This window comes from Tursiops truncatus, chromosome 10 (assembly GCF_011762595.2).
Source record: "Tursiops truncatus isolate mTurTru1 chromosome 10, mTurTru1.mat.Y, whole genome shotgun sequence".
Taxonomy (NCBI): domain Eukaryota; kingdom Metazoa; phylum Chordata; class Mammalia; order Artiodactyla; family Delphinidae; genus Tursiops; species Tursiops truncatus.
In genome coordinates this window covers 5214475-5239006 of record NC_047043.1, presented here as the reverse complement: position 1 = coordinate 5239006, position 24532 = coordinate 5214475, and the positions used below count along the sequence as shown (strand labels likewise).

The 24532-nt window shown below is 44.6% G+C and overlaps 1 long non-coding RNA gene across 1 annotated transcript; it reads right to left on the bottom strand.

Annotated features, from left to right (window-relative positions):
• Positions 1–9021: 9021 nt before the first annotated feature.
• LOC141279683 (uncharacterized) lies at positions 9022–12554 on the bottom strand. Its single transcript, XR_012334313.1, has 2 exons — positions 11960–12554; positions 9022–10634 (listed from the first exon to the last, which is right to left on the bottom strand). It is a non-coding gene; the product is annotated as an uncharacterized lncRNA (long non-coding RNA).
• Between the last annotated feature and the right edge of the window lie 11978 nt (positions 12555–24532).

Here is a 24532-nt window from a genome sequence, read left to right as displayed (position 1 = left end):
GGGAGAGGCCACAACAGTGAGAGGCCCGCGTACCGCAAAAAAAAAAAAAAAAAAAAGACTGAGGGAAGTACATGGAATAATAATACACTGTATGTGTTAAAAAGAATGCAGTAGATTTATAAATACTGATGTGGAAGATGTCCCATGAGTACTGCTAAGTTAAATAAACTGAGTTTCAAAACCATTTGTATAGTACAATATCATTTTTTACAAGCAAACAATGTGTGCGCATGCCTGTACATACCCAGATCTTCTCTCAGTCTTTCCCATCTCACTGTGCACCACAGTCCACTCAGCTGCTCAAGGCAAAAGACACAAGGATCAGTCATCCTGGTTCCTTCTTTTCCTTCACACCTTACCTCCCTCTCTTCACAGGACACAGGGGAGAAGCCACATGGATATCGCTCTTGAAAAGTCTTATGGGGCTTCCCTGGTGGCGCAGTGGTTAAGAATCTGCCTGTCAATGCAGGGAACATGGGTTCAAGCCCTGGTGGGGGAGGATCCCACATGCCGCGGAGCAACTAGGCCCGTGTGCCACAACTACTGAGCCTGTGCTCTAGAGCCCACGAGCCACAACTACTGAGTCCGTGAGCCACAACTACTGAAGCCCACGTGCCTAGAGCCTGTGCTCTACAACAAGAGAAGCCACTGCAATGAGAAGCCTGCGCACCGCATCAAAGAGCAGCCCCCCGCTCGCCACAACTAAAGAAAGCCCGTGCGCAGCAAGGAAGACCCAAAGCAGCCAAAGATACATAAATAAAATAAATAAATTTATTTTTTAAAAAAGTCTTATGATCTGGGGAAACAAGACGATGCACAAAAGCAGATTACTGAATAATTGGCCTAGACGTCATAATTGGAAGAGAGAGAATCCTGATGGCTGGATGGTCAGAGAAGAGGCACGAAAGGCTGAGTGGGTCAGGCTGGAGGAGCAGACGCATGAGGGAATCGGGGGGAGTGAGCGTGTGAGGGGAGGTGGCTGCCATTGACCGAGGCCTGGCACAGGTGCCTGTGTTAGTCTACGGGGGCTGCCGTAACAAAGTACCTCAGACTTGGTGGCTTTAACAATAGGAAAGTATTTTCTCACAGTTCCGGGGGCTGGAAGTCCAAGATCAAGGTGTGAGCAGGGCTGGTTTCCCCTGAGGCTTCTTCCCTCTGTGTGTGTCTGTGTCCTGACCTCACTTCCTCTTCTTCTACAGACACCAGTCTTATTGGATTAGAGTCTCTCCTACTGACCTCGTTTTAACTTACTTACCTCTCTAAAGACCCTAATTCCAAATACAGTCACATTCTGAGGTCCTGGGGGTTAAGACTTCACTATATGAATTTTGAAGGGATACAGTTCAGCCCACCACGCTGCCTACACCTGAAGCATAATAAATGGTGAGAAAATGGTTGAAAAACTGAATGAGCGAAGCAAATTGTGTTTGCTTTGTTTGTGGAAACGGTGGGAAGTTAGTGGGACACTTACAGTAGGAAAGATCATGGAGGGCCTTGAGCACTGGAGCGAGAAGTCCAGCTCAAGCTCTAAGACACTGGAGCAAAGGAATGCCTGGTGGTTGATACTGTTGCGGGCACATTAGAAGGCGCTGGTTTGCCTTGTGGGTTGGAGCAGAGGTGAGGCTGGAGGCAGGGAGGTCAGATGAGAGGCTAATTCAGTCATTCCACGTGTGGGGTCACAAGGGCCTTGACCAAGGTGGTGGCCACAGAATAAAAGCTGGAGACGGATGGGTGTGCCTGGTGGTTGTTCCAAGCACCTGCACCAGCTGATGCAACTGTGAGGACCACATTCCACCTTCACCTTGAGAACAATGAGTCCTCTAGAAACTGGAAGGACAGCGGTTACCAAAGCCATGTAAGGTGAGCTCATAAGTCTGGAGACACCAATGATTCCAGATAATTCCTTTTGATTCAAGGCTCACTCAATTTGTTTGGCCCCACCCTGGCTCTGCAGCTGGGTGCTCTCTCCTCTACAGGATGGGTGGGTTACACTAGAACAGATTCTTCTTGATTCACAGAGGCATTAAACTCACTTCCACTGTGTCTTGGATTTTGTTGTCATCTCCCTGCATCACATCACTTACACCTACCAGGCTGTCCTCTCTCCTCTTCCCTATTTCTGAAAATCCTCTCCATCTTTGAAGTCCCAGTTTATACACAGCCTTGTCCACACAGCCCTTCATGATTATTACTGTTCAGGTGGCACTCTCCCTTGGCTGAATCCTAATCACACATACTTGTACCATAAAATCCACCAGGATATTAAATAATGTATTATGACAATGCTCAAGATGTTTGGAACATTCATGCAAACTCCCCCAGGAGATTCTAAACTCCTTGAGGTTGCAAACTGGGGACTTCTTACGTATTTATTACCTGCCAGATCCAGTACATACTAGGTGCTCAAGAAATTAATGCTGAGACAGTAGCCAACACCCCAGAAGTCCATGGAGGTTTTTCCCTTGGCCCAGGAAGTGGGGTTAGTAACAAAAGTAGTAGAGATAAAATTTAAGCATATTATTTCAATCCACAGAAATAGCCTTTAAGTCACAACTGCACCAGCTCTCCCCTTACTTCCTTAATACAGCTCAAAAAAGCATCAGCCCCAAGGCAGAGGAGTCCTTATACCTCCAAAAGGAGCTTCGTGGGTCGAAACACAAAGCTGACTTATCCTCATGTGCATAATGTTGATAAAAGGGTTGAGCGACTGACTCTTGGCAGTCTGCATCCAAGGAGATGATTAACCTGTCCTTGGAGGCAGGTAGGACCAACGCCTGTGATAAGGATCATACAGAGGGCCTGAGGGGAGCTGGTGCCAGGGCAAACTTTGGGGTGGAACACTGCTGTTTGAATACTACTTATAAGAAGAGGACAAAGGGGAGTTGGCAGGTATTTTTGCAGAAAGGTAAAAGCCGATCCTCAAATGCACATGGAATTGCAAGGGGCCCCAAGTACCCAAAAGAATCTTGAGAAAGAAGAACAAAGTTGGAAGACTCATAATTCCCAATTTCAAAACTTACCACAAAGCTACAGTAATCAAAACAGTGTGGTACTGGCATAAAAATAGACATATAGCCCAATGGGATAGGATAAGAGACTTGAGATAAATTCATGTGTCTGTGGTCAAATAATTTTCAACAAGGGTGCCAAGTCCATTCAATGGGTGAAGTCTTTTTAACAAATGATGCTGGGAAAACTGGATATCCACATGCAAAAGAGTGAAGTCAGTCCCCTATTTTACACCATATACAAAAGTCAAGTCAAATGGATCAATGACCTAAATATCAAATCTAAAACCATAAAACCCTTAGAAGAAAACACAGGGGTAAGTCTTCATGACCTTGGATTTGGCAATGAATTCTTAGATATGACACCAAAAGCACAAGCAACAAAAGAAAAAAAAAAGATAAATCAGACTTCAAAATTAAAAACTTTCATGCACCAAAAGACATTATCAAGAAAGTGAAAAGATAACCTGTAGAATGGAAGAAAATATTTGCAGGTCAAATACCTGATAAAGGTTTAATATCCAAAATATATAAAGAACTTCTAACGCCCAACAGCAAGACGACAAATGACAAAACTTAAGAAATGGCCAAAGGATTTAAATAGACATTTCTCCAAAGAAGATATGCAAAGAGCCATCAAGCATATTAAAAAATGTATAATATCATTAGTAATTAAGGAAATGCAAGTCAAAAGCACATTGAGATACCATTTCACACTGATTAGGTGGGCCATTATCAAAAACAAACAAACAAAACCCAGAAAATAATGTGTTGACAAAGATGTGGAGAAACTGGAATGCTAATACATTGCTGGTGAAAATGTAAAATGGTGCAGCCACTTTGGAAAACAGTTTGCTATTTCCTCAAAAAGCTAAACGTAGAATAACCATATCATTCAGCAATTCCACTCCTAGGTATATCCCAAAAGAATTAAAAACAGGTGTTCAAACAGATACTTGTCCACCAACGTTTATTGCAGCATTATTTGCAATAGCCAAAAGGTAGAAACAACCCGTGTCCATCAGCAGATGAATGGATAAACAAAATGTGTTATATATATACTATGAAATATTATTCACCCATAAAAAAGGAATGAAGTTCTGATACAACACGGGTGAACCTTGAAAACATTATGCTAAATGAAATAAGCCAGACACAAAGAGCCGAATACTGTATGATTCCACTTTTATGAAACATCTAAAATAGGCAAATCCATAGACACAGGAAGTGTAATAGAGGTTACTAGGAGCTGGAGGAGGGGTCAATGGAGAGTTTTGTTTTTTTTTTTTTTTTTTGCGGTACGCGGGCCTCTCACTGTTGTGGCCTCTCCCGTTGCGGAGCACAGGCTCCGGATGCGCAGGCTCAGCGGCCATGGCTCACGGGCCCAGCTGCTCCACGGCATGTGGGATCTTCCCAGACCGGGGCACGAACCCGTGTCCCCTGCATAGGCAGACGGACTCGCAACCACTGCGCCACCAGGGAAGCCCAAGAGAGTTATTTCTTAATGCTTACAAAGTTTCTGCTTGGGGTGGTGAAAAAGTCTTGAAAATAGATAGTGATCCTTGTACAACATTGTGAATGTACTTTATGTCACTGACCTGTACACTTAAAATGGTTAAAATGGCAAATTTTCTGTTAAATATATTTTACCGCAATAAATTTTTTTTTATAAAATAAAAGAAGAGTTGGCAGATGTGAGGAGCAGAAGCAAGGTGCGATGTGTACCCGGCACTCTCTGGAATGGGTAGATATTGGGAGAGTATGTGGTAATGGCCAGGCTTTTATTTCAAAGACATTTTGTGTTAGATGCCAAAATCTGCCTAAATACACAAAAATCATAGGCAGAGAAGATTTGTTCCAACAAATTGGGAGAAGCAAGATTCACCCTTGGAGTCAGCAGACTGATCCACAGGCTTTTGGGGCCACCCCAAGATGCTGAGAAAATGATCTCTTAAGTTCACTTTCTATGCCCAAGCTTTATTATTCTGGCGGCACTTACTTCCTTTGCCATGTTAAATTAAAAAAAAAAAAAAACTCAGATGACAGATGCTCAAAAGCTTGCTTAGTTAGAAAATGTTTAATCTTCCAGCATCTCTTATGTCAAAAAAAAAATAGGCACTATGGCTTCCATAGCCTTTTAATTTACTTTTCAGGATAAGATATGTCAGTTTCCTATTCAGCAGAATGTTGAATTCTGTTACCTTAAGAGAAAGCCACTTAGAGTCACGTTCCGTCCTCCCCTGACCCCGCAGGACACTGGCTCTGGGGCACTGCATGTTCTGATCCATCTCTAGAAAAGCATGAGCATTGAGATAATGTGCGTGGCAGTGCTTGGCACACAGAAGATGCTCAAAATACGTTTGTGATATATAGAGAATCCCAGCTCCCTATGAGATGGAGAAAGAAGTACAAAGAGGTGATTGTTAGGAGAAAAGACAAGGACATCCCTGGGATACTAAAGAAGTTTAAGTTCAGCTTTTAAAGAGGGACATGTTTAAAAGAGAGCACATAGGGTCCTTATGTACTTCAAGCCTCTTTGAATATCTCTGCAACTTCATGTGGATGATTCTAAACCTTCAGTTGGATCAGGAAACTGATTTTCTGGGCTCTCCACTTTTGAATTTAAGAGTGAGCTGCCTGCAAATCAGACATGTCCTCAAATATTTAAACCTCCTCAGTGAAAAGGTCCTCCTGAAAAGCACAGGTAAAGAAATGTGACTGTAACAACATTTCTGCTTAAAAATGAAAAGTGAGCCTTTAAAATAGATACATACTTCTGTATAAGTGACATTTGGTTAGATTTGATAGGATGGCTAGTTTGCTCGATTTTCCTTTATTTTGGGTTCTCTGTTCTGCTCAAATTATACTATGCAGATACACCACACAGCTGCCCTAAAGACTAATTGCTAAGAGACAGCTCTTTCAGGGAAGTAGATTCAATTATCATCAAATCTTTAATTACACAGTATATTATATACTTCACATGTATAATTATTTATTTTATGGCATCATGCCATCCTGTAGATAAACAAAGACTGAGAACATCTACTAGCTTTTCTGGGAGGGTCCCTAAAAGTGATTTACTGGGACTTCCCTGGTAGCACCGTGGTTAAGAATGTGCCTGCCAAAGCAGGGGACATGGGTTCGAGCCCTGGTCCGGGAAGATCCCACATGCCGCAGAGCAACTAAGCCCATGCGCCACAACTACTGAAGCCTGCATGACTAGAACCTGCACTCTGCAACAAAGAGAAGCCACTGCAATGAGAAGCCTGCGCACCACAATGAAGAGTAGAGAAACGCCGCAACTAGAGAAAGCCCGTGGGCAGCAATGAAGACCCAATGCAGCCAAAAAAATAAAAATAAAAATAAAATAAAGTGATTTACCACAAAGATACCTACAATAACATGACTAAGTACAAATAAGAATAAAACAATAGGATCGTGGGTAACTTAAACATGACTAGTTAAAATAAAATAAAAGCTAATAACAGAAGAGGCAAAGTAAAATCATAAATATGTAGGCTATAAGGAATTATAGAGTTGCCATAATTAAGCCTCAATTTTTACTTTTTGTTTACTACCAGCCAAACTGAAAAGGAAAATATGGTCAGTTACATAGTCCTTATTCTTAGGAAAAGAAACTTCCTCAAGGGAAGCTTAGCTCTTTGAAAAATTTGGTTCTAAATTATATACCTCATACACAATTTCATATTAGCTTCCACCTGCCCCACTCATGACAGAGTAGAAACTATATCATACATTCTTAGAGCAAAAGCAGTAAAGTAAAACTCTGTAGTAAAGGTTAATAAAGAGGTTCTCAAGCTGGGATATAGAGTTTGTATCAGTTATCTGTTGCTGTGTAACAAATCTTCCCAAAGCTTAAAACAGCCACCATTTTATTTGCTCATGATCCTGAGGGTCAGCAAACTGGGCTGAGCTCAGCTGGGCACTTCTACCAACACTCAGGCCTCACACTGCAGAGGTTCTGATAATGGGATGAGGCCCATTTATCAGCAGCAGATTAAAAAGCTCCTCAGGTGATTCTTATATATTGCCAAGCTTCAGAGTCACCAGCCTCATGCACAACACTAAATCACAACTGAGTGAAGGCTCTTCTTCCCAGGTGAGGTAAAGTCAAAAAGGACTTGGAGAAGCCTGAGACCTAGATTAGCCAAAACAATACTGAAAAAGAACAAAGTTGGAGAACTCATACTTGATTTCAAAATTTACTATAAAGTTACAGTAATCAAGACAGTGTGGCATGGCATAAAGAAGATGTATATATCAAGGGATCAGAATAGAGAGTCCAGGAATAAACCCTCACATCTATAATCAACTGATTTTCAACAAGGGTGCAAAGATCATTCAATGGGGAAAGAAGGGTCTTTTCAACAATATGCAAAGGAACGATTTTGGACCCCCTTTTTCCATCATCTAAAAGAAGTTACTCAAAATAGGTCATAGACCTAAATGTAAGAGCTAGAACTATGTAACTCTTAAAAAAAAAAAAAAAAGGATAGGATTATACACCATGACCAAGTGGGATTTACCCTAGGAATGTAAGGTTGTTTTAAAACCCAAAATTCAATTAATGTAATTCACTATAGTAATAGAAAAAAAGGACAAACACCACATGGTCATCTCAATAGCTTCAGAAAAGTCATTTCTCAAAATCCAATTTACATTCATGATACAATTGCTCAATAAACTAAGGATAAAAGGAAGCTTCCACAATTTAACATTATACTTAACAGTAAAAGACTGAATGTGTGGGCTTCCCTGGTGGCGCAGTGGTTGCGAGTCTGCCTGCCGATGCAGGGGACACGGGTTCGTGCCCCGGTCTGGGAAGATCCCACATGCCGCAGAGCCGCTGGGCCCGTGAGCCACAGCCGCTGAGCCTGCGCGTCCAGAGCCTGTGCTCCGCAGCGGGAGAGGCCACAGCAGTGAGAAGCCCGCGTATTGCAAAAAAAAATGACTGACTGTGTGAAGGAATATGATTCAGGCTTAAAAAGGAAGGAAATTCTGACACAGGCTACACCATGCATGAACCTAGAAGTCATTATGCTAAGTGAAATAAGCCAGTTACAAAAAAGATAAATACTGTATGATTCCACTTATATAAAGTACCTAGAATAGTCTAATTCATAGGGACAGAAAGTAGAATGGTTGGTGCCAGAGTCCGAGAAGACAGAGGAACAGGGAGTTACTGTTTAAAGGTACAGAGTTTCAGTTTGGGACGATGAAAAGAGTTCCACGGATGATGGCGGTGAGGGTTGCACAACAGTGCGAATGTACTAAATGACAATGAACTGTACCCTTAAAAATGGTAAAAATGGTAAATTTTACGTTATGTAATTTTATATTTCACCACAATTTTTTTTTTTTTGTGGCTGCGTTGGGTCTTTGTTGCTGCGTGCGGGCTTTCTCTAGTTGCGGCGAGCGGGGGCTACTCTTGATTACAGTGTGCGGGCTTCTCATTGTCGTGGCTTCTCTTGTTGTGGAGCACGGTATCTAGGCTCACAGGCTTCAGCAGTTGTGGCAAATGGACTCAGCAGTTGTGGCTTGCGGGCTCTAGAGTGCAGGCTCAGTAGTTGTGGTGCATGGGCCTAGTTGCTCCACGGCACGTGGGATCTTCCCGGACCAGGGCTCGAACCCGTGTCCTCTGCATTGGCAAGCAGATTCTTAACCACTGCACCACCAGGGAAGTGCCTCACCACAATTTTTAAAATAAAAATAAGTAAATACAACAGTGAAAGAATGAATGCTTTCCTAAGACCTAGAACAAGGCAGGGATATCTGCTCTCATCACTTTTACTCAGCATTGTCCTGGAATCTCCAGCCAGTGAAATAATGCAAGAAAAACAAATAAAAGGTATATAAACTAGAAAGGAAGAAGTAGAAGTGTCTCTATTCACAGAAAACATGATCCTGTACGTAGAAAATTCTAAGGAGTCTCCAAAAATGTACTAGAATGAATAAACCAGTTCAGCAAGGCCACAGGACACAAAACCAATACGAAGTTAATTATATTTTAATATGCTAACATTGAACAATTCAGAAATGAATTGTTTTTTGTTCATTTTTCAGAAATGAACAATTTCATTCACAATAGCACCAAAAAGAACAAAACACTTGGGAATCAATTTAACAAAAAAGTGCAAGAACTATGCACAAAACTCCTAAAACATTGCTGAGATATTTACCTGAACGTCTGATCAAATGGAGAGGCGTGCCATGCACATCAATTAGAAGGCTCAATTATTGTTAAAGAGGCAGTCCTCCCTAAATTGATCTAGAGATTCCACATAATCCCCACGAAAATCTCAGGAGGGCTTTTTTGGTATAATAGAATTTGACAACCTGACCCTACAAGTTACATGGAAATGCAAAGAACATAGAACAGCCAAACAGTTTTGAAAAAGAACTAAGTTGGGACACTTACACTACCTGGTTTCAAAGCTTTCTATAAAGGTAGAGTAATCAGGACAATCTTTTCTGTTTGTTTGTTTGTTTGGCCGCAACGCACAGCTTGTGGGATCTTAGTTCTCCAATCAGGGATCGAACTTACACCCTTGGCAATGAAAGCACGGAGTCCTAACCACTGGACTGCCAGGGAATTCCCTGGGACAACCTTGTATTGGCATAAACGTAGACATATGGGTCAATAGAACAGAATGGCATGTCCAGAAATAAGCTCTTATGGTCACAATCAATTGCTTTCCAACAAAGATGCCAAGGCAAAAAATAAAGTATAACTTTCCTCCCACTATACGCAAAAGTTCATTCTTAGATCTAAATGTAGGAGCTAAATAATTATTATCTACACTAATTCTAAAAATCTACCCCCCAAAACCCCCAACTAACTAGCTCTTTGCTTTACTTCACTAGGGCAAATGACTAAGGTTAGAGATGGGCCAAATATTTTGAATGCCATTGTCTGTTATTTTTGACACCTTTACCAATATTTTCCTCTCTGAGACCAGATTTGTCAAGTTGAGTGCCTTGGAAGAAAACCCCACCACATTACCCTGACGGACGTCTGCGTTGGAAAGAAAGGGAATGGAATTTTTAAGTTGATCCCCAGGGTGCTGAAAAATCCTAGATGGGTTCTGAACTCAGATTCTGTTCTAAAGAATAGTATTTTCCATCTAGAGAATTTGATTGACAGTTGCGCTAATAATTTCTCAAATTTAGCTGTGATCATTCACCTTAATTTAATTTGAAGATGTAACAAGGAAAGGAAGACCTCCCCAGGGGTGTTCGCCACTGAGTTCCTTCGGCCGTAAAAGGCTGAGAGGGTCTACAAAATTCTAGGTCAGCAGCTGTGATCTGGGGGATTTCACAGACGGAAGAGCCCCAGTTTGTGTCTATCCTGACGGCCTGGGATGCTGCTGGTCAGGACCAAGCCTGCTTCTGTGAAATGCCTCCGAGGCAAGCAGTCCCTCATTAATCTTAAGACTCAGTAGACCTGAGAAATGAGCAGCTCTCTCTAGGGAGCAGCTGTAGGTTTGCCCATGTGTTCTGGATTCCTTCCAGCTTCTGGGTAGGTTTCTTTCTTGCAGTTCAGGAATGGGTGTGGGAAGCCGCAAGCTTCAGCTCTCCACCAGGGAAAGCGTATTCATTCACCTGCCAACACAAGCAGCAACTTGCGGGATCAACACTTCACTTCCTTTGTCTAGAGATTTGATACAAAGAAAATCAGGTCCCCTTCCCATGAGGCCAATGTAAAGCAGCTGTATTAAAAACAAGGATATACACCCAAAACACAATTTCCATCTCTCTCCCTACCTACCCACAGATACTCATGGAAGTTGAATTTCAGACTAGCCATGCATGTCTTTTTAGAAGATTAGCTTCCCTCCAACCAAACCAGCCAAACCTAAAACGTCTATTTCAGGTAGTAGTGACCATCCTTTGTTTTAGAATGTGTCATGCTCCCATTAGAGACATTAAATCTTTCTCTTCTCATGAATTAAACTGTCACAATTAAGAATTGTAACTCAACATTTACCAGCCCTCATATGCCACTTCCTACCTGAGAATTTCATAACTTTCAAGATAAAATGACAGCTCACACAGTAGGAAAAAAAAAATACTGTGTGAGTCTGAGCAAGTCATCGTCCTCTTCTTTTTGTTTTTTTTTTTTTTTTTTTTTTTGCAGTATGCGGGCCTCTTACTCTTGTGGCTTCTCCCGTTGCGGAGCACAGGCTCCGGACGTGCAGGCTCAGCGGCCATGGCTCACGGGCCCAGCCGCTCCGCGGCATGTGGGATCTTCCCGGACCGGGGCACGAACCCGTGTCCCCTGCATCGGCAGGCGGACTCTCAACCACTGCGCCACCAGGGAAGGCCCCCCATCGTCCTCTTCTTGAGGAAGTGTGTGCAGGGGTTAGCGTGCAATCAGTGTCTCTTTCAGGTCTACTCTTCCTCGATTTTACGACAGATTACAGAAAATGCTTAGGACCATCCTTAGTGTGTGACAAAGTTAAGCATGGCATGTGATCCTAGCTCTCCACTGTCATTTCTGAGTGTTTCTCCTGCTAGTATTCTATTTTATGTTATTTTTTTTTCAATGAAATAATGTTCTCATCATCCTGCCTCTTTTTGATATTTCCTTTCATGTTTTAAAAACAGCATCTTTTATCAGATTATAAAATTAGTACTGTTCATTACAAAATTCTAAAATATGAAGAGAGCCATAGATGAGTCCCACTGTAAAGCAAAGTCTCATTTTGAATAATGTCAGCAACCACACCTCCTCCCCCAACTACTCTGAGAAGTTTAGATTATGTATACCGAATTTTCTAAAGCCAGGCACACCTGAGATATGTTTTGCTCAGGGACCTGCCCATTTGCAATCACTTCTTCCAGGAGATTCCGTGAGAGTCACTCATTTACAGACATTTCCTGCTTATGTCTAAAAACCACTTTGTGAGTCATGGCCATTTACTCACCTCCATCGCTGTGTGTTGTCAGGTGTGTGATGGCAAACCTGCTGCCTGACATTCTGTAACTGGCCCGCCCCAGGGAGCTGGGGCTCACGGGCAGTGGTCCCCCTCCCACCACGGAAGTGCGGGGAGAAACACCTGCTCCTCTCAACCTTGGGTCGGTGAATGATGTGGACCTGCCAACGACAAATGAGGCTTCTTCTGACTCATCCGTGCACAAAGCTGCTTTATCTCCCTCCTCTCACCCTTGTGCCCTGCCCAGCCTTTCCTTCAGACAAGCCAGGGATGGAAATGAAAGTGGGCACCCTGGGCCCAGAGAGCTAGGAGGCTGCTGAATCAGGAGCCCGCCAGCCCTGCAGCAACGGCCCCAGTAAATGCCTCACGCCTGGGCCACGCCTCTCATTGGGGACCGCAGAGTCCTTAAAGCACTGGCTTATGAGTCCCATGCAGGCCCTGGGAAATGACTGGGCTATTTTCAAAGTCTGGGAAGCTAAGGCACAGTGGGGTCACGGTCATGATGGACATCACACAAGAAGATGATTCAGCGAGAACTTGGGACTTCCATGTTATTTTTAACCCTTCCTCCCCCACCCTTTTTCCTGATATTTTCTGGAATCTAACTCGTATTTTCAATGGATGGGGAAAGGGAATAACCACTTTGTACAAAATATAATCTACAAATAGCAATCCGGTGCTTTAGGACAGCCCAGAGAATCTCTGTGTGGCTTTTAGAATAGCTTTGCTTCCTGAACTCTCCCGGGAGCGTCTCCCCTTTCTGAAAGCTTTATTTCTTACAATGCCAATGTCTTTTAGAAGGCAGTCACCTCAGGTTTTAAGATGGTTTCTCAGATTTTGATGTGCAGAAAAATCACCTGGAGATTGTATTAAAATGCGGAATCTGGGGCTTCCCTAGTGATGCAGTGGTTAAGAATCCACCTGCCAACGCAGGGGACACGGGTTCGATCCCTGGTCCGGGAAGATCCCACATGCCGCGGAGCAACTAAGCCCGTGCGCCACAACTACTGAGCCTGCACGCCACAACTACTGGGCCCACGTGCCACAACTACTGAAGCCGACGCGCCTAGAGCTCCGCAACAAGAGAAGCCCGCGCACCGCAACAAAGAGTAGCCCCCGCTCACCACAACTAGAGAAAGCCCATGCGCACAGCAACGAAGACCCAATGCAGCCAAAAATAAATAAATAAAATAAATTTTAAAAAGAAAAAAATGCAGAATCTGACCCGATAGACCTGGGTGGGGCCTGAGCCTCTGGATTTCTAATAAACTCTCAGCTGCTGCTGGTGGTCCAGTGATTACACTTTGAGTAGCAGGGGGCCAGCCAGAGAAAGCCCCCTGTGGACACTGCCCTCTTGAAAAATAAGACTTAGAAGCACATCCATGGCTTCCCTCAACACCAACTTTCTGGGAGCTTAATTGTCTGAGTCTTTAATTATTCTGAGTTTAATTATCTTGACTCTTAAGAGTCTGATTTGCAAACCATGCTCATGTTAGCCCATCACAGCACTGGATGGAGGTAAGGAAGTCATGGTTGTTTAAAGCCTGTACAAACTAGGGAGATGGTTTTATCTCTGATCGTACTTAACATAGTTAATAGACATGCTCCTTCGAAGAGTACTACCAGGTAAAATTGTTTGCTAAGCAACATTCCAATGCAATAGACTGAAAAAGAGATTAAATTAATAGGAGGTCATTTGAGAGTGAAGAGAAAAATTACCTTTCAAACCAGCCATCCAGTGCATCTCAAGAACATAGTCCAGGCACATAAGAGGTTTTACTACATACATTTAACAGTGTCTGAAATGACCTTTCACCTCTGTCAAGTTATTCATGTGCCCAGTGGTTGTCATGGCAACGCTGATAACCAGCAGTGGCTTCTCAACACCTATGGAATGCCGGAGTCATCCGAGCAGTCTCATTTTCTAGTCTTCCAGCCTGTCACCCTATAAACTAAGAGACAGTTGAGGCCCTAGGGCACAATTTCTAAGTAATTAGGTGTACTGCAGAGTCAAGGACCTTCCCAGACCTGAAACTTCCACCCACAGCCTCCAGGACCAGGAGACAGTCACCCAGGGAGGAACCTTGCCTGTGCTCTTCTGGCCCAGCAAGGACAGAGACAAACGTGCGTCTGCTAACATCTGCTGCCCACCAGCACCTTGGCCCGCGCCTCGCTGAGGGGAGGAGGGTGGAGATGGTGACAGCAGCGTGCCCAGCATGCTCCACTCCCCGAGTCCCCCCCGGCTCCCCCAGCTCCAGCTTCCCCTAGACAGCAGACTTTCACTCTGTCCACAAATTCCTACAGCCTGACAACATAAAACTTCACTCACCTTTTTCTTTAATATTGGGAGCTATTTCAAACGTACTGAAAAGTACAGATGATTTTGCAAATATGGATATACTAGCTTTATCAATTATCGACATTAAATATTTTTGACAGAAACAAATGTCCAGGTAGAGTTGATACTCCCTGAGTACTTGTACCCAATCCTCTCTCTCCTTCTTTCCAGAGCTTTGCTATCTGTCATTCCCATGCATATTTTACATCAAGACTTCATATGTTAGTGATAATACAAGTATGTTATGTTTTGCATGGCTTTATACAAATGGCATCCCACTATATGCAGCTTAAAACATTTTTTTCACTGAAAATTATGTTTAAGAGATGTATCCATGTTGACACATGTAACTCTAATTCATCCATTTAAATTTGCTGTATAGTATTCCACTGCATGAATAAAAACAATTATTTACCTACTCTCCTGTTCATGGGCACTGAAGTTGCTTGAAATTTTCTCTTACAGATAAAGTTGCCATGAACATACTTGTAAAGTCCCCTTGTGTGCGTGTCCTAGATTCATTACCTAGAAGTAGGGATGCTGGGACACAGAATAGCACAGCTTTCCTTTTACTAGATGCTTCCAGTTTGCTTTCCAAAGTGTACCAGCTTACAATTCCACCAGCAGTGGGGCGAGTTCCTATCTTTCCACATCTTCACCAACACATAGAATAATCAGACTTTTTAGTTTCTGCTCATCTAGCAGGAATAAAATGGTATATTCCTCCCTCTTTAAAAACAGCCTCTTGAGATATAATTGATAGACCATACAATTCATCCATTTAACGTGTACAATCTGATGGCTCTGAGTTTATTTACAGAGGTGAGCATCCACCACCACAATCAATTGTAAAATATTTTCATTGCCCCAGAAAGAAATCCAGTTCCTTTAGTTGTCACCCCCATACCTCCCTCCCCATCTCCCCAGGCCTAGGCAACCACTGACCTACTTTCTGTCCCTATAGATTTATCTGTTCTGGACCTTTCATATAAGAAAGAACCACATTTTCTTTCTTTTCACAAATTCCTACAACTTGACCACAAAACATTTTGCTTAGTGTTTTTCTGTAATTTGGGGAAAGATTCAATATGTGGTTGGTGCCCATTTTAATTTGTATTTCCCTAATTACCAGTAATTCTGACAATCTTCATATGCTTATTGGCCATTTGGGATTCTTCTTGAAAATGCCAATTTACATTCTTTTATCCATTTTTAAATAGGATTGCTTGCCTTCTCCTTGTTTAATTGTAGGACTTAGTTACATATTCTGTACAGGTGTCCTTTATCGGTTCAATATGTTGCAGATATTGTTGGAAGGCAATGCTCCCTGGATTTCTCAGTGTTCCCTGCACTGTCCAGACCTTTTGGAGCAGCAAATATTGACATGCTATAAACGTAGAAATGGTCTCCTTTCTCCCCAAACCCATTTTTCTCTTCATTTTCTAAAGGTGATAAACCCAGAGCCATTTGTTTACATTCCAAATGGTTGTAAAAACCCAGAGAACTTCCTCTCCTCTCCCCAGAGTGGAGTGGTTTAGTTTAGAGAGCAAAGGTCTCTCCCTCTACCTCCAGAGTGCAAGGGAGGGACAGATGTGCCGGCAGCACCTATACTGGTTCTGAGAGCCATAATTCTCCAGCTCTTCCCTGTGTTACAAGCTCCTGGACCTGCAGGACACATCTGCCCTCACTGTGTTGCCTGCTGGGAATTGGCAGTAAGACTGATAATGTCAGCAAATCATTGGTCTCTTCTCTGATCCAGAAACCTCATGCCTCCAGTCAGGATACTAAATGAATAATAGATATAAAAACTTAACTGGTATCCTCTCCTGGTCTGAAGCTTATCTTTTCCCTTTGTTTAGGCTGTCTTTTTTTTTTTTACATTGTAGTAAAATATACATACATAAAATTGACCACTTTAACCATTTTTTAGTGTAGGTTTCATTGGCATCAATAAAGTCACAATGTTATGCAACTCTCAACCCTATTTATTTCTAGAAATGTTTCATCTTCCAAAACTGAAACTCTGTACCCATTGAATACCAACTCCCTCCCCATCCCCCCTCCCCCAGCCCCCCTTCTACTTTCTGTCTCCATGAATTTGGCTACTCCGGGACCTCATACAAGTGGAATCACACAGTATTTGTCCTTCTGTGACTGGCTTAGTTCACTCAGCATAATGTCTTCAAGGTTCACCTATGTTGAGGCATATGTCAGAATCTCCTTCCTTTCTTTTTTTAAAATTCTGGGAAAATACACATAATAGGGAATTTACCGTCTTAACCCTTTTTAAGTGTATAATTGAATGAAACTAAGTAGATTCACATTGTTGTATAACTATCACCACCATCCATCCCAGAACTCTTTTCATTTTGCAAAACTGAAACTCTGTACATCCATTAAACAATAACTCCTCCTTCCTCCCTTTTTAAGGCTGAATAATATTATACCCATAGTACGTATACAACACATTTTGTTTATCCACGTATCTGTCAGTGGACACTGGGGTGTTTCCACGTGTTCCCTATTGTGAACAATACTGCTGTGAACACGTGTGTACAAGTATCTGAGTCCCTGCTTTGTTCACGCTTTTGATGAAAACAATTTTTTTAAGTTTTACTTTATTTTTTTTTAAGGTTTTTTTGTTTGTTTTGATGTGGACCATTTTTAAAGCCTTTATTGAATTTGTTACCATACGGCTCCTGTTTTATGGCTACAAGGCATGTGGGATCTTAGCTCCCCAACCAGGGATCGAACCTACACCCTCAGCATTAGAAGGCAAAGTCTTAACCACTGGACCGCCAAGGAAGTCCCTTAAGTTTCAACTCATTCACTTTTTTCACCCTTTCCTTTATGGTCTGAGGGGTTTCTTTTGTTTTGTTTTGTTTTTTAATATCCCATGAAACATCATTTTTTGAGTATACTATTCTTGCTATAGCGGCCTGCCTGTTTCTGGTTCCTGTTGCCCTGAAATCAGAATGCTAAGGCTGTTCACCCCCAACCCAGGCTCTAGGCCAACGCTGCCCAAATCAAAGCAGACAGAGCCTGCTGGCTGGTTTCACACAAAACCGATTCCCTGGACCCACTCATCGGACCCTTCTGTCTGCTCTCCTTAGGCCCAACCCCAGGCTCGGAGCTCCAGCCTCACGTCTGGCTCCTCTTGGCCGAGTCCTGTCCACTCTCATTGGTTCTTCTAATGAATAATCTTGTGCCTGAACTTAATCCCGGAGTCTGGGGCCTTGTTGTGTCCTGTGCCTGGTCCCCCAAACTCCCCCGAGATCATCTGGTTGCCTGAGTTCCACTCAGCTGCTTGCTCCAGGGATCTTTCGTAACCCTCACCCCAGGCCAGGGAAGTCTTACACGGCCAGGGTCTTGGGTCACTGCCTCTCCCCCATCGCTGTTTAGACTACAACCAGAGACACTTAACATTCTTCATGAAACCACACTGACCATTATTCATTCTGCCTTTTTTTAATGTGAAAATTAAATTCATAAAAGGAAAGCTAGGGCTTCCCTGGTAGCGCAGTGGTTGAGAGTCCGCCTGCCGATGCAAGGGACACGGGTTCGTGCCCCGGTCCGGGAAGATCCCACGGGCCGCGGAGCGGCTGGGCCCGTGAGCCATGGCCGCTGAGCCTGCGCGTCCGGAGCCTGTGCTCCGCAACGGGAGAGGCCACAACAGTGAGAGGCCCGCGCACCGCAAAAAAAAAAAAAAGGAAAGCTCACTAAAATGGAGTTGGGAGGCCAGAAAGGGGTGGTCTCACTACCGTACCGTACCACCCTGCATCATTACAGATCCCAAAGGGAAGAAACTTCCCTTTTTTTTTCTTTTTTTTACCATGCTGCATGGCTTGCGGGCTCTTAGTTCCCCCACCAGGGATCAAGGTTCGAACCCGGGCCCCAGCAGTGAAAGTGCTGAGTCCTAACCACTGGACCTTGAGGAAATTCCCCGAAAGAGACTTACCTTGCATCTCCGGCAGGAAGTCACACTTCTTTACTACCCAGCCGGAAGAAGAAAGATTTCTCCTCGCCTGGCAACAGCCCAGCCAATGAGAGACTGCCACAGCTCAGCCAATGGAAAGCCACTATACTTCGAACTCCCAGTTTCCTCCAGGACTGGAGGGCTCTTTATTACAGCGTTTAGGTCTGTTGTCTCTAGGGCCCTGATGCTCTGGTCCGGTCTAGGAGCCCCTTATCTCCACGTGGACCTCCTGGAATCTCTCCGTTGTACGCCTTGGCAGAGCTGCTGGGGCCATTCCCACTGTCAAGGACTCACTCAACAGAAACTTTTTTTTTTTTTTTTTTTTGCGTTACGCGGGCCTCTCACTGCTGTGGGCTCTCCTGTTGCGGAGCACAGGCTCTGGACGCGCAGGCTCAGCGGCCATGGCTCAAGGGCCCAGCCGCTGTGCAGCATGTGGGATCTTCCCGGACCCGGGCACGAACCCGCGTCCCCTGCATCGGCAGGCGGACTCTCAACCACTGCGCCACCGGGGAAGCCCAAGAAACATTTTTTTAGGTTTTTTTTTGGCCGGGCCATGCGGCTTATGGGATCTAAGTTCCCCAACCAGGGATCAAACCCGTACCCGCTGCAGTGGAAGCGTGGAGCCCTAACCGCTGGACCGCCAGGGAATTTACTTCAACAAGATTTTAAACAAGTATTTATTGAGGCACTAACAGGTGGCCAGCCCTGAAGATCCAAAGTAAATAAACAAAATAATTGAAATCAAGTTCTGAAAGGGTTCTTTGTACACCTATGTTCACAGCAGCACTGTTCACAAAAGCCAAAAGGTGGAAGTAAGCCAAGTGTCCATCAATTGATGAATGGATAAACAAAATGTGGTCTATACACACAACGGGAAATCATTCAGCCTTAAAAAGGAAAATCTGGCATATTCTGCAAAATGGATGAACTGGAAGAAAGTATGCCAAGTGAGATATGCCAGTCACAAAAGGACAAATACTGTATAATCCCGCTTAAATGAGGTGTCTCAAGTTCATAGACACAGAAGGTAGATGGTGGTTGTCAGGGATTGTGAAGAGGGAGGATGGAGATTTAGTGTCTGATGGGGACAGGGGTTCGGTTTGGGGAGACAGATGGTGCTGATGGTTGTACAGCAACGTGAATGCACTTAATGCCCCTGACCTGTGAGAACTGCAAAAACTCTCCACGTGAAAGACTCCATTCAAACCCCTCACTACGCGACCCGACCAAACTCTAGTAGGTCTTCTGGCAGCCTCAGCCCCCATCCCTGGGAAGCCCGCACACCTCCCACGTCAGCGTTCTTCTCTGGAAAAACACAAAGCTGCCAAAAGAAATTTACCATTTGTTCCAGCCAACCCCTTACCGATAGGCCTCTGACCTCCCTTTCTTGGAGCATTTGCTGAAAAAAAAACCCCAAAACTTAACAGTTGTAAATATTTCCTCTGTCCTTTTGAGATGTGTGTGTTTCTGCTACAACCCAGGACGATTTTTCTCAAAGACCTCAAAGCCATTCCTTTCTCTTTTTTTTAATTTAAATTTTATTTTTTTATATAGGTGGTTCAAAGCCATTCCTTTTAAGTGTCATCAAGAAGGACAGGGCCACTGGCTCCCATTCGCTGTAGGAGGGCAGAAGCCTCACTGAGAACTGCCGATTAGTGGACACAGCTGGCCTAATGGCGTTTACACTAACTCTCTCACCAGCTTTTTTTTTTTCTTTTTTTTTTTTGCGGTACGCGGGCCTCTCACTGTTGTGGCCTCTCCTGTTGCAGAGCACAGGCTCCGGACGCGCAGGCTCAGCGGCCATGGCTCACGGGCCCAGCCGCTCCGCGGCATGTGGGATCTTCCCGGACCGGGGCACGAACCCGTGTCCCCTGCATCGGCAGGCGGACTCGCAACCACTGCGCCACCGGGGAAGCCCTCACCAGCTTTTTGTAACGTTTCACTGCCCTGACTCTGCTTGAGCCCAGCCTGCCGCTCCCCCGCACTCCCGTTCTCCCTTGACAAGGCCCGGTCATCCCTGGCAGGTCGAGAGGAGCTCAGCTGTTTCCCCTTGATATGGGAAAGCGTTTAACCAGATACACTGTCTACTGAGAGAAGCCAGGCGCAGAGCTGCGGAATACCATCATTTGTTTAAAGGGGGGAGGGGCAAGTTTTATATACATATTTGCCTGTGTGCACAAAATCTGTGAAAGTCACGCAAGAAGGTACTATTGCTTTTAAAGTTTACATTTGGAGAGGGGAATTGAGTAGCTGGGGAGATGAAGGGGAGTGAGATATCCTTTCAGATCTTTTGAATCTTGATACATGTGACTAATAATATTATTTCCAGGGGGAAAAAGTTTAAATAGAAACAAAACAGAATGAGTAGGGCCAAAATTGAGAAGGGAAGTCACAGAAATGCAAAATTCTTTTATCTTTTTAATTGAGATATAATTCACATATCTTGAAATTCACCATTTTAAAGTGTACAATTCAGTGATTTTTAGTATACACAGAAAGTTGCGCAACCATCACCACTGTCTAATTCTGGAACTTTTTCATCACTCCAGAGGGAAACCCCTTATCTGTTAGCAGTCACTCCCCATGTCCCCTCCCCCGAGTCCTTGGTAACCGTTAACCTGCTTTCTGTCTCTGGATCTGCCACCTATGGACATTTCAGGTGAATGGGATCATACGATACGTGGTTCTTTTCGACTGGCTTCTTTCACTCAGCAAAATGTCTTCAGGGTTCATCCATGTGGTAGCATGTGTCAGAATTTCATTCCTTTTTACTGCTGAAAAGTATTCCATGGTACGGACATACCTATTTTGTTTACCCACTGATGGACAGCTGGGTTGTTTCCACTTTGGGGCTATCATGAATAATGCTGCTGCTGCAGAAATGCAAAATCTGAACCATACTAAAGTCCAAGATTTCCTAATACTCAATATAAAAGCTGGGCAGCGTGTCCAGCTACAAAGTGGATGTTTTCTGTACGCATTTTAATACACATTTACAATACATTCTGGCGCAACTGTGAAAAGGTCAAAATTTCATTTAAGTCAAATCTTCCCTTTCCCATCCCTTGCATTCTCACCCACCTGCCTTGTTTCTTCCGTCCTTTCCTTCCCTCCTCTGTCTGCTGCTACCCTCTCTCTCTCAGAATTCCGTGTCCCTCCCCGTTCTCCCTCCCGAATAACTAACCTTTCTTCCTTTACTGGGCATTTTTTCATTCCCCCTCTTTGCCAACATGTACAATCATCGTTTCCAAATGAATTCAACCTGGAAAAAAAAATCTAAAAGCTGGCACCCGGGAGCTTTCTTTGAATAGTCACATTTGCCATTAGCGCTTTATCTGCAGGCCAAGAGGTTTGCTGAAACCCGCGCTGCTCCCGCAAGTGTGAACTGTGGTCTTTTTAAGCCCAGGTTTACTGAGCTCCAGAGACTCTTGTAACAGAGATTACGATCAGCAGCAACTGGACAGTGTTTGGCTGCAGATAAGATCTGGAGAAGCAGGAGGGAGGTCTCTCTCTCACACACACACACACACACACACACACACACACACACACACCCTCCAGAGCAACCTCTGTGCCTGGAGTCTCTCCTGGGAGTCAGAGTAAACACCAAAGATAAGGGCTTAGACTATTCTGCCGCCATCTCTGTCCCTCCGGCCTCCAGAGAGAATTCCTAGGAAGATAGGCCTTGTTTACCAGAGAGGCGTCCTTGGGAGTCAAAGATCAGAGCTTCAGGTCAATCCTTGCTCAGAAGCTTAGGTCATCCTGGTAAAACCTGAATAAAACTCGTCTGGAGTTTTAAATTATGTCATTGTCCCCTCAGGGGCTAAAATGCTCTTTAGGGGAACACAGACACGTATCTCTTTAAACTGTATCCCTGCCTCTGTATTCGCCCTGTGGGAGCGGCCAGCATCCTACCCCCCAGACTCCTGTCACAGTGCTCACTGCTCTCTGCCCCCTCCCCTCGCCCTGTCCCCTCATCCCACACAGCGACCCAGGCTGACCTCTGCCCCACATCTCCCTGTCAGTCCCCCTCCCCCTGTCCGTCCCCACCCCCCACCCCCGCACCTGGTACGAGCAGGACAACATCTCGAGCCTCAGCCTGATGCACGGACATGTAGGACGTGGCCCAGTGGGGTCCGCATCTGCCCATCACTGTTCTCTCCCCCAACGCCCTCTACCCCAGCCAGGCAGGTTGACTCGCTCTCTGCTCTGAGCACCCCAAGCGCTTTCCAGCCTCTGCTCAGACCACACTCTACTCTCTGTCCACAATGCCCTTTATTTCCTCATTCAACAAATATTTACAAAGTCCCCACGATGTGCCACGGCGGGACTTCACGGGGACGCAGCCAGTGAGGGCGGCAGGCAAGGATGCAGGCTGTTGCAAACGCAGTGCGAGCAGGGGTTTGCGGGGGGGACAGGGAAGAATGTCAGGCACACTTAACTTCGTGCTTTCAACAGCTGTTAGGGAGACAGAGTTACACCCATTCCAGAGCAGAGGAGGCCGAGGGCTAGCACACAGCAGAGGCCACTCTGCTGTATCTCGCTCCCAGGCCGTCTTCTCCACCAGCCTCCTCAGGCCAGACAGACCTAACAACAGAAGCTCCTACCTTCTGCCTTTCGTTTTGAGAACAACGGCCTAAGCCTCGTCTCGGCAGCGTTTTTAAACTTTGTGCGCGTGGCGCATCTCGTCTCCCCGGCTGGCTGCGTCCCTGTGGGCAGGGCAGAATTTCATATACACGCTTTTGTACAGGGTAGGCAGCCAATAACTATCTGCTGAACGAATAAGCGAGTGAACGTACTCCTAGCACCTGATTATCTATCCAAAATCATCTGTCCAAAAAAATAGCTCCACAGAACGGAGAGGATTGCTCTTCCCTACTTTACGGGGCGTGCTGAACAGATTAATTCATTTGTGTCCCTCATGAGGCCTGAAATCTTCAGATCAGAAATACTAAATCTTTAGCAGACTCACAGATATAGAACACAAACTAGTGATTACAAGTGGGGAGAAGGAAGGGGGGAGGGGCAAGATAGGGGTAGGGGTGCAAGAGGTACAAACTATGAGGTATAAAATAAGCTACAAGGATATACTGTACCACATGGGGACTATAGCCAATAGTTTCTAATAACTATAAATCCTTAAAACTGTGAAGCATTAAAAAAATCATGAATCACTATATCCTACACCTGTAACTTATATAATATTGTACAGCAACTGTACTTCAATAAATAAATAAATAAATATGATTAAGAAACCCCCCCACTAAATCTTGGTGGCTGAAAAAAAAGCTTAAAAAATAAAATATATTTTATCTCATAATAGGGGGCCTTGATTACCCTTCCTTAATAACCATGAAGGCCCATTTAACTGAAAGCACAAAGAGCAGAGAGCATAGGATGTGGGGGGGAAAATGTATTTTTTTCCCTTTAAATGTCATTTCTCTTTTTTGCAGTGTCTAGAATGATTACTGAGCCCTGGGCGTATCCTGCCAAAATCAGAAGAAATGTATACGGCAATGCACAGCTCAGAGCTGGCCTCTTCCCAGAGGCTGGAAAGCCCAGTTCCTTCAAAGCCAGGACACCAAAGCTTTGCAGGAGCTTCTCACTCAGCAAAAGGCTGAGGGAGCTCCACCCAGACCCCAAGCATCTGCCAGCTTTTGTCTCTGGGAGAAAATGCTGCTGAGTCCTGACAGAATCTGCAAGGAGATTAAAAATAATTGAGGGAGATGCCCAGCTCTGCTCTCCTCCCTTCCCCTCTGGGCACGTGGCCACCCGCTCCCAGGGGGCCTTGGGGGAGAGCGGGGCTTGGATGAACACACCCTTCTTCTTCCAGGCTGTCCTCATCTGTTTGGGGGACACTTAACCCTTCATCTTCCTCCCGTCCCTCTGGTTGCTCCTGCTTGCCACGTTTCCTGTGTCCTCCACCTTCTTCCACCCCACATGCACTGTCCTGCCTGCCTTCAATGTTGAAAGCAATGTTCTCTTCCCGCGTCTACCCCTCACGCTCTGTTGGGCAACTCACTTATTCCTATCATGTCAAACCCTCCTCTTTGCCCCTCCCCCAAGTGGCAACTCCCACATCGCCACATTGACTTACACACTTGCAAACTCATTATTCCCCCAAAGTATCTTGTTCCGTCTCCCCAAACCTGATCATGTCCTGATTCTCCATCTTGGTGGCTTGTGCCGCTGTCTCCCCTGGCACCATCAGTGCTGGAAACCTGGGAGTCAGTGAGTTGCTCTCCTCCCA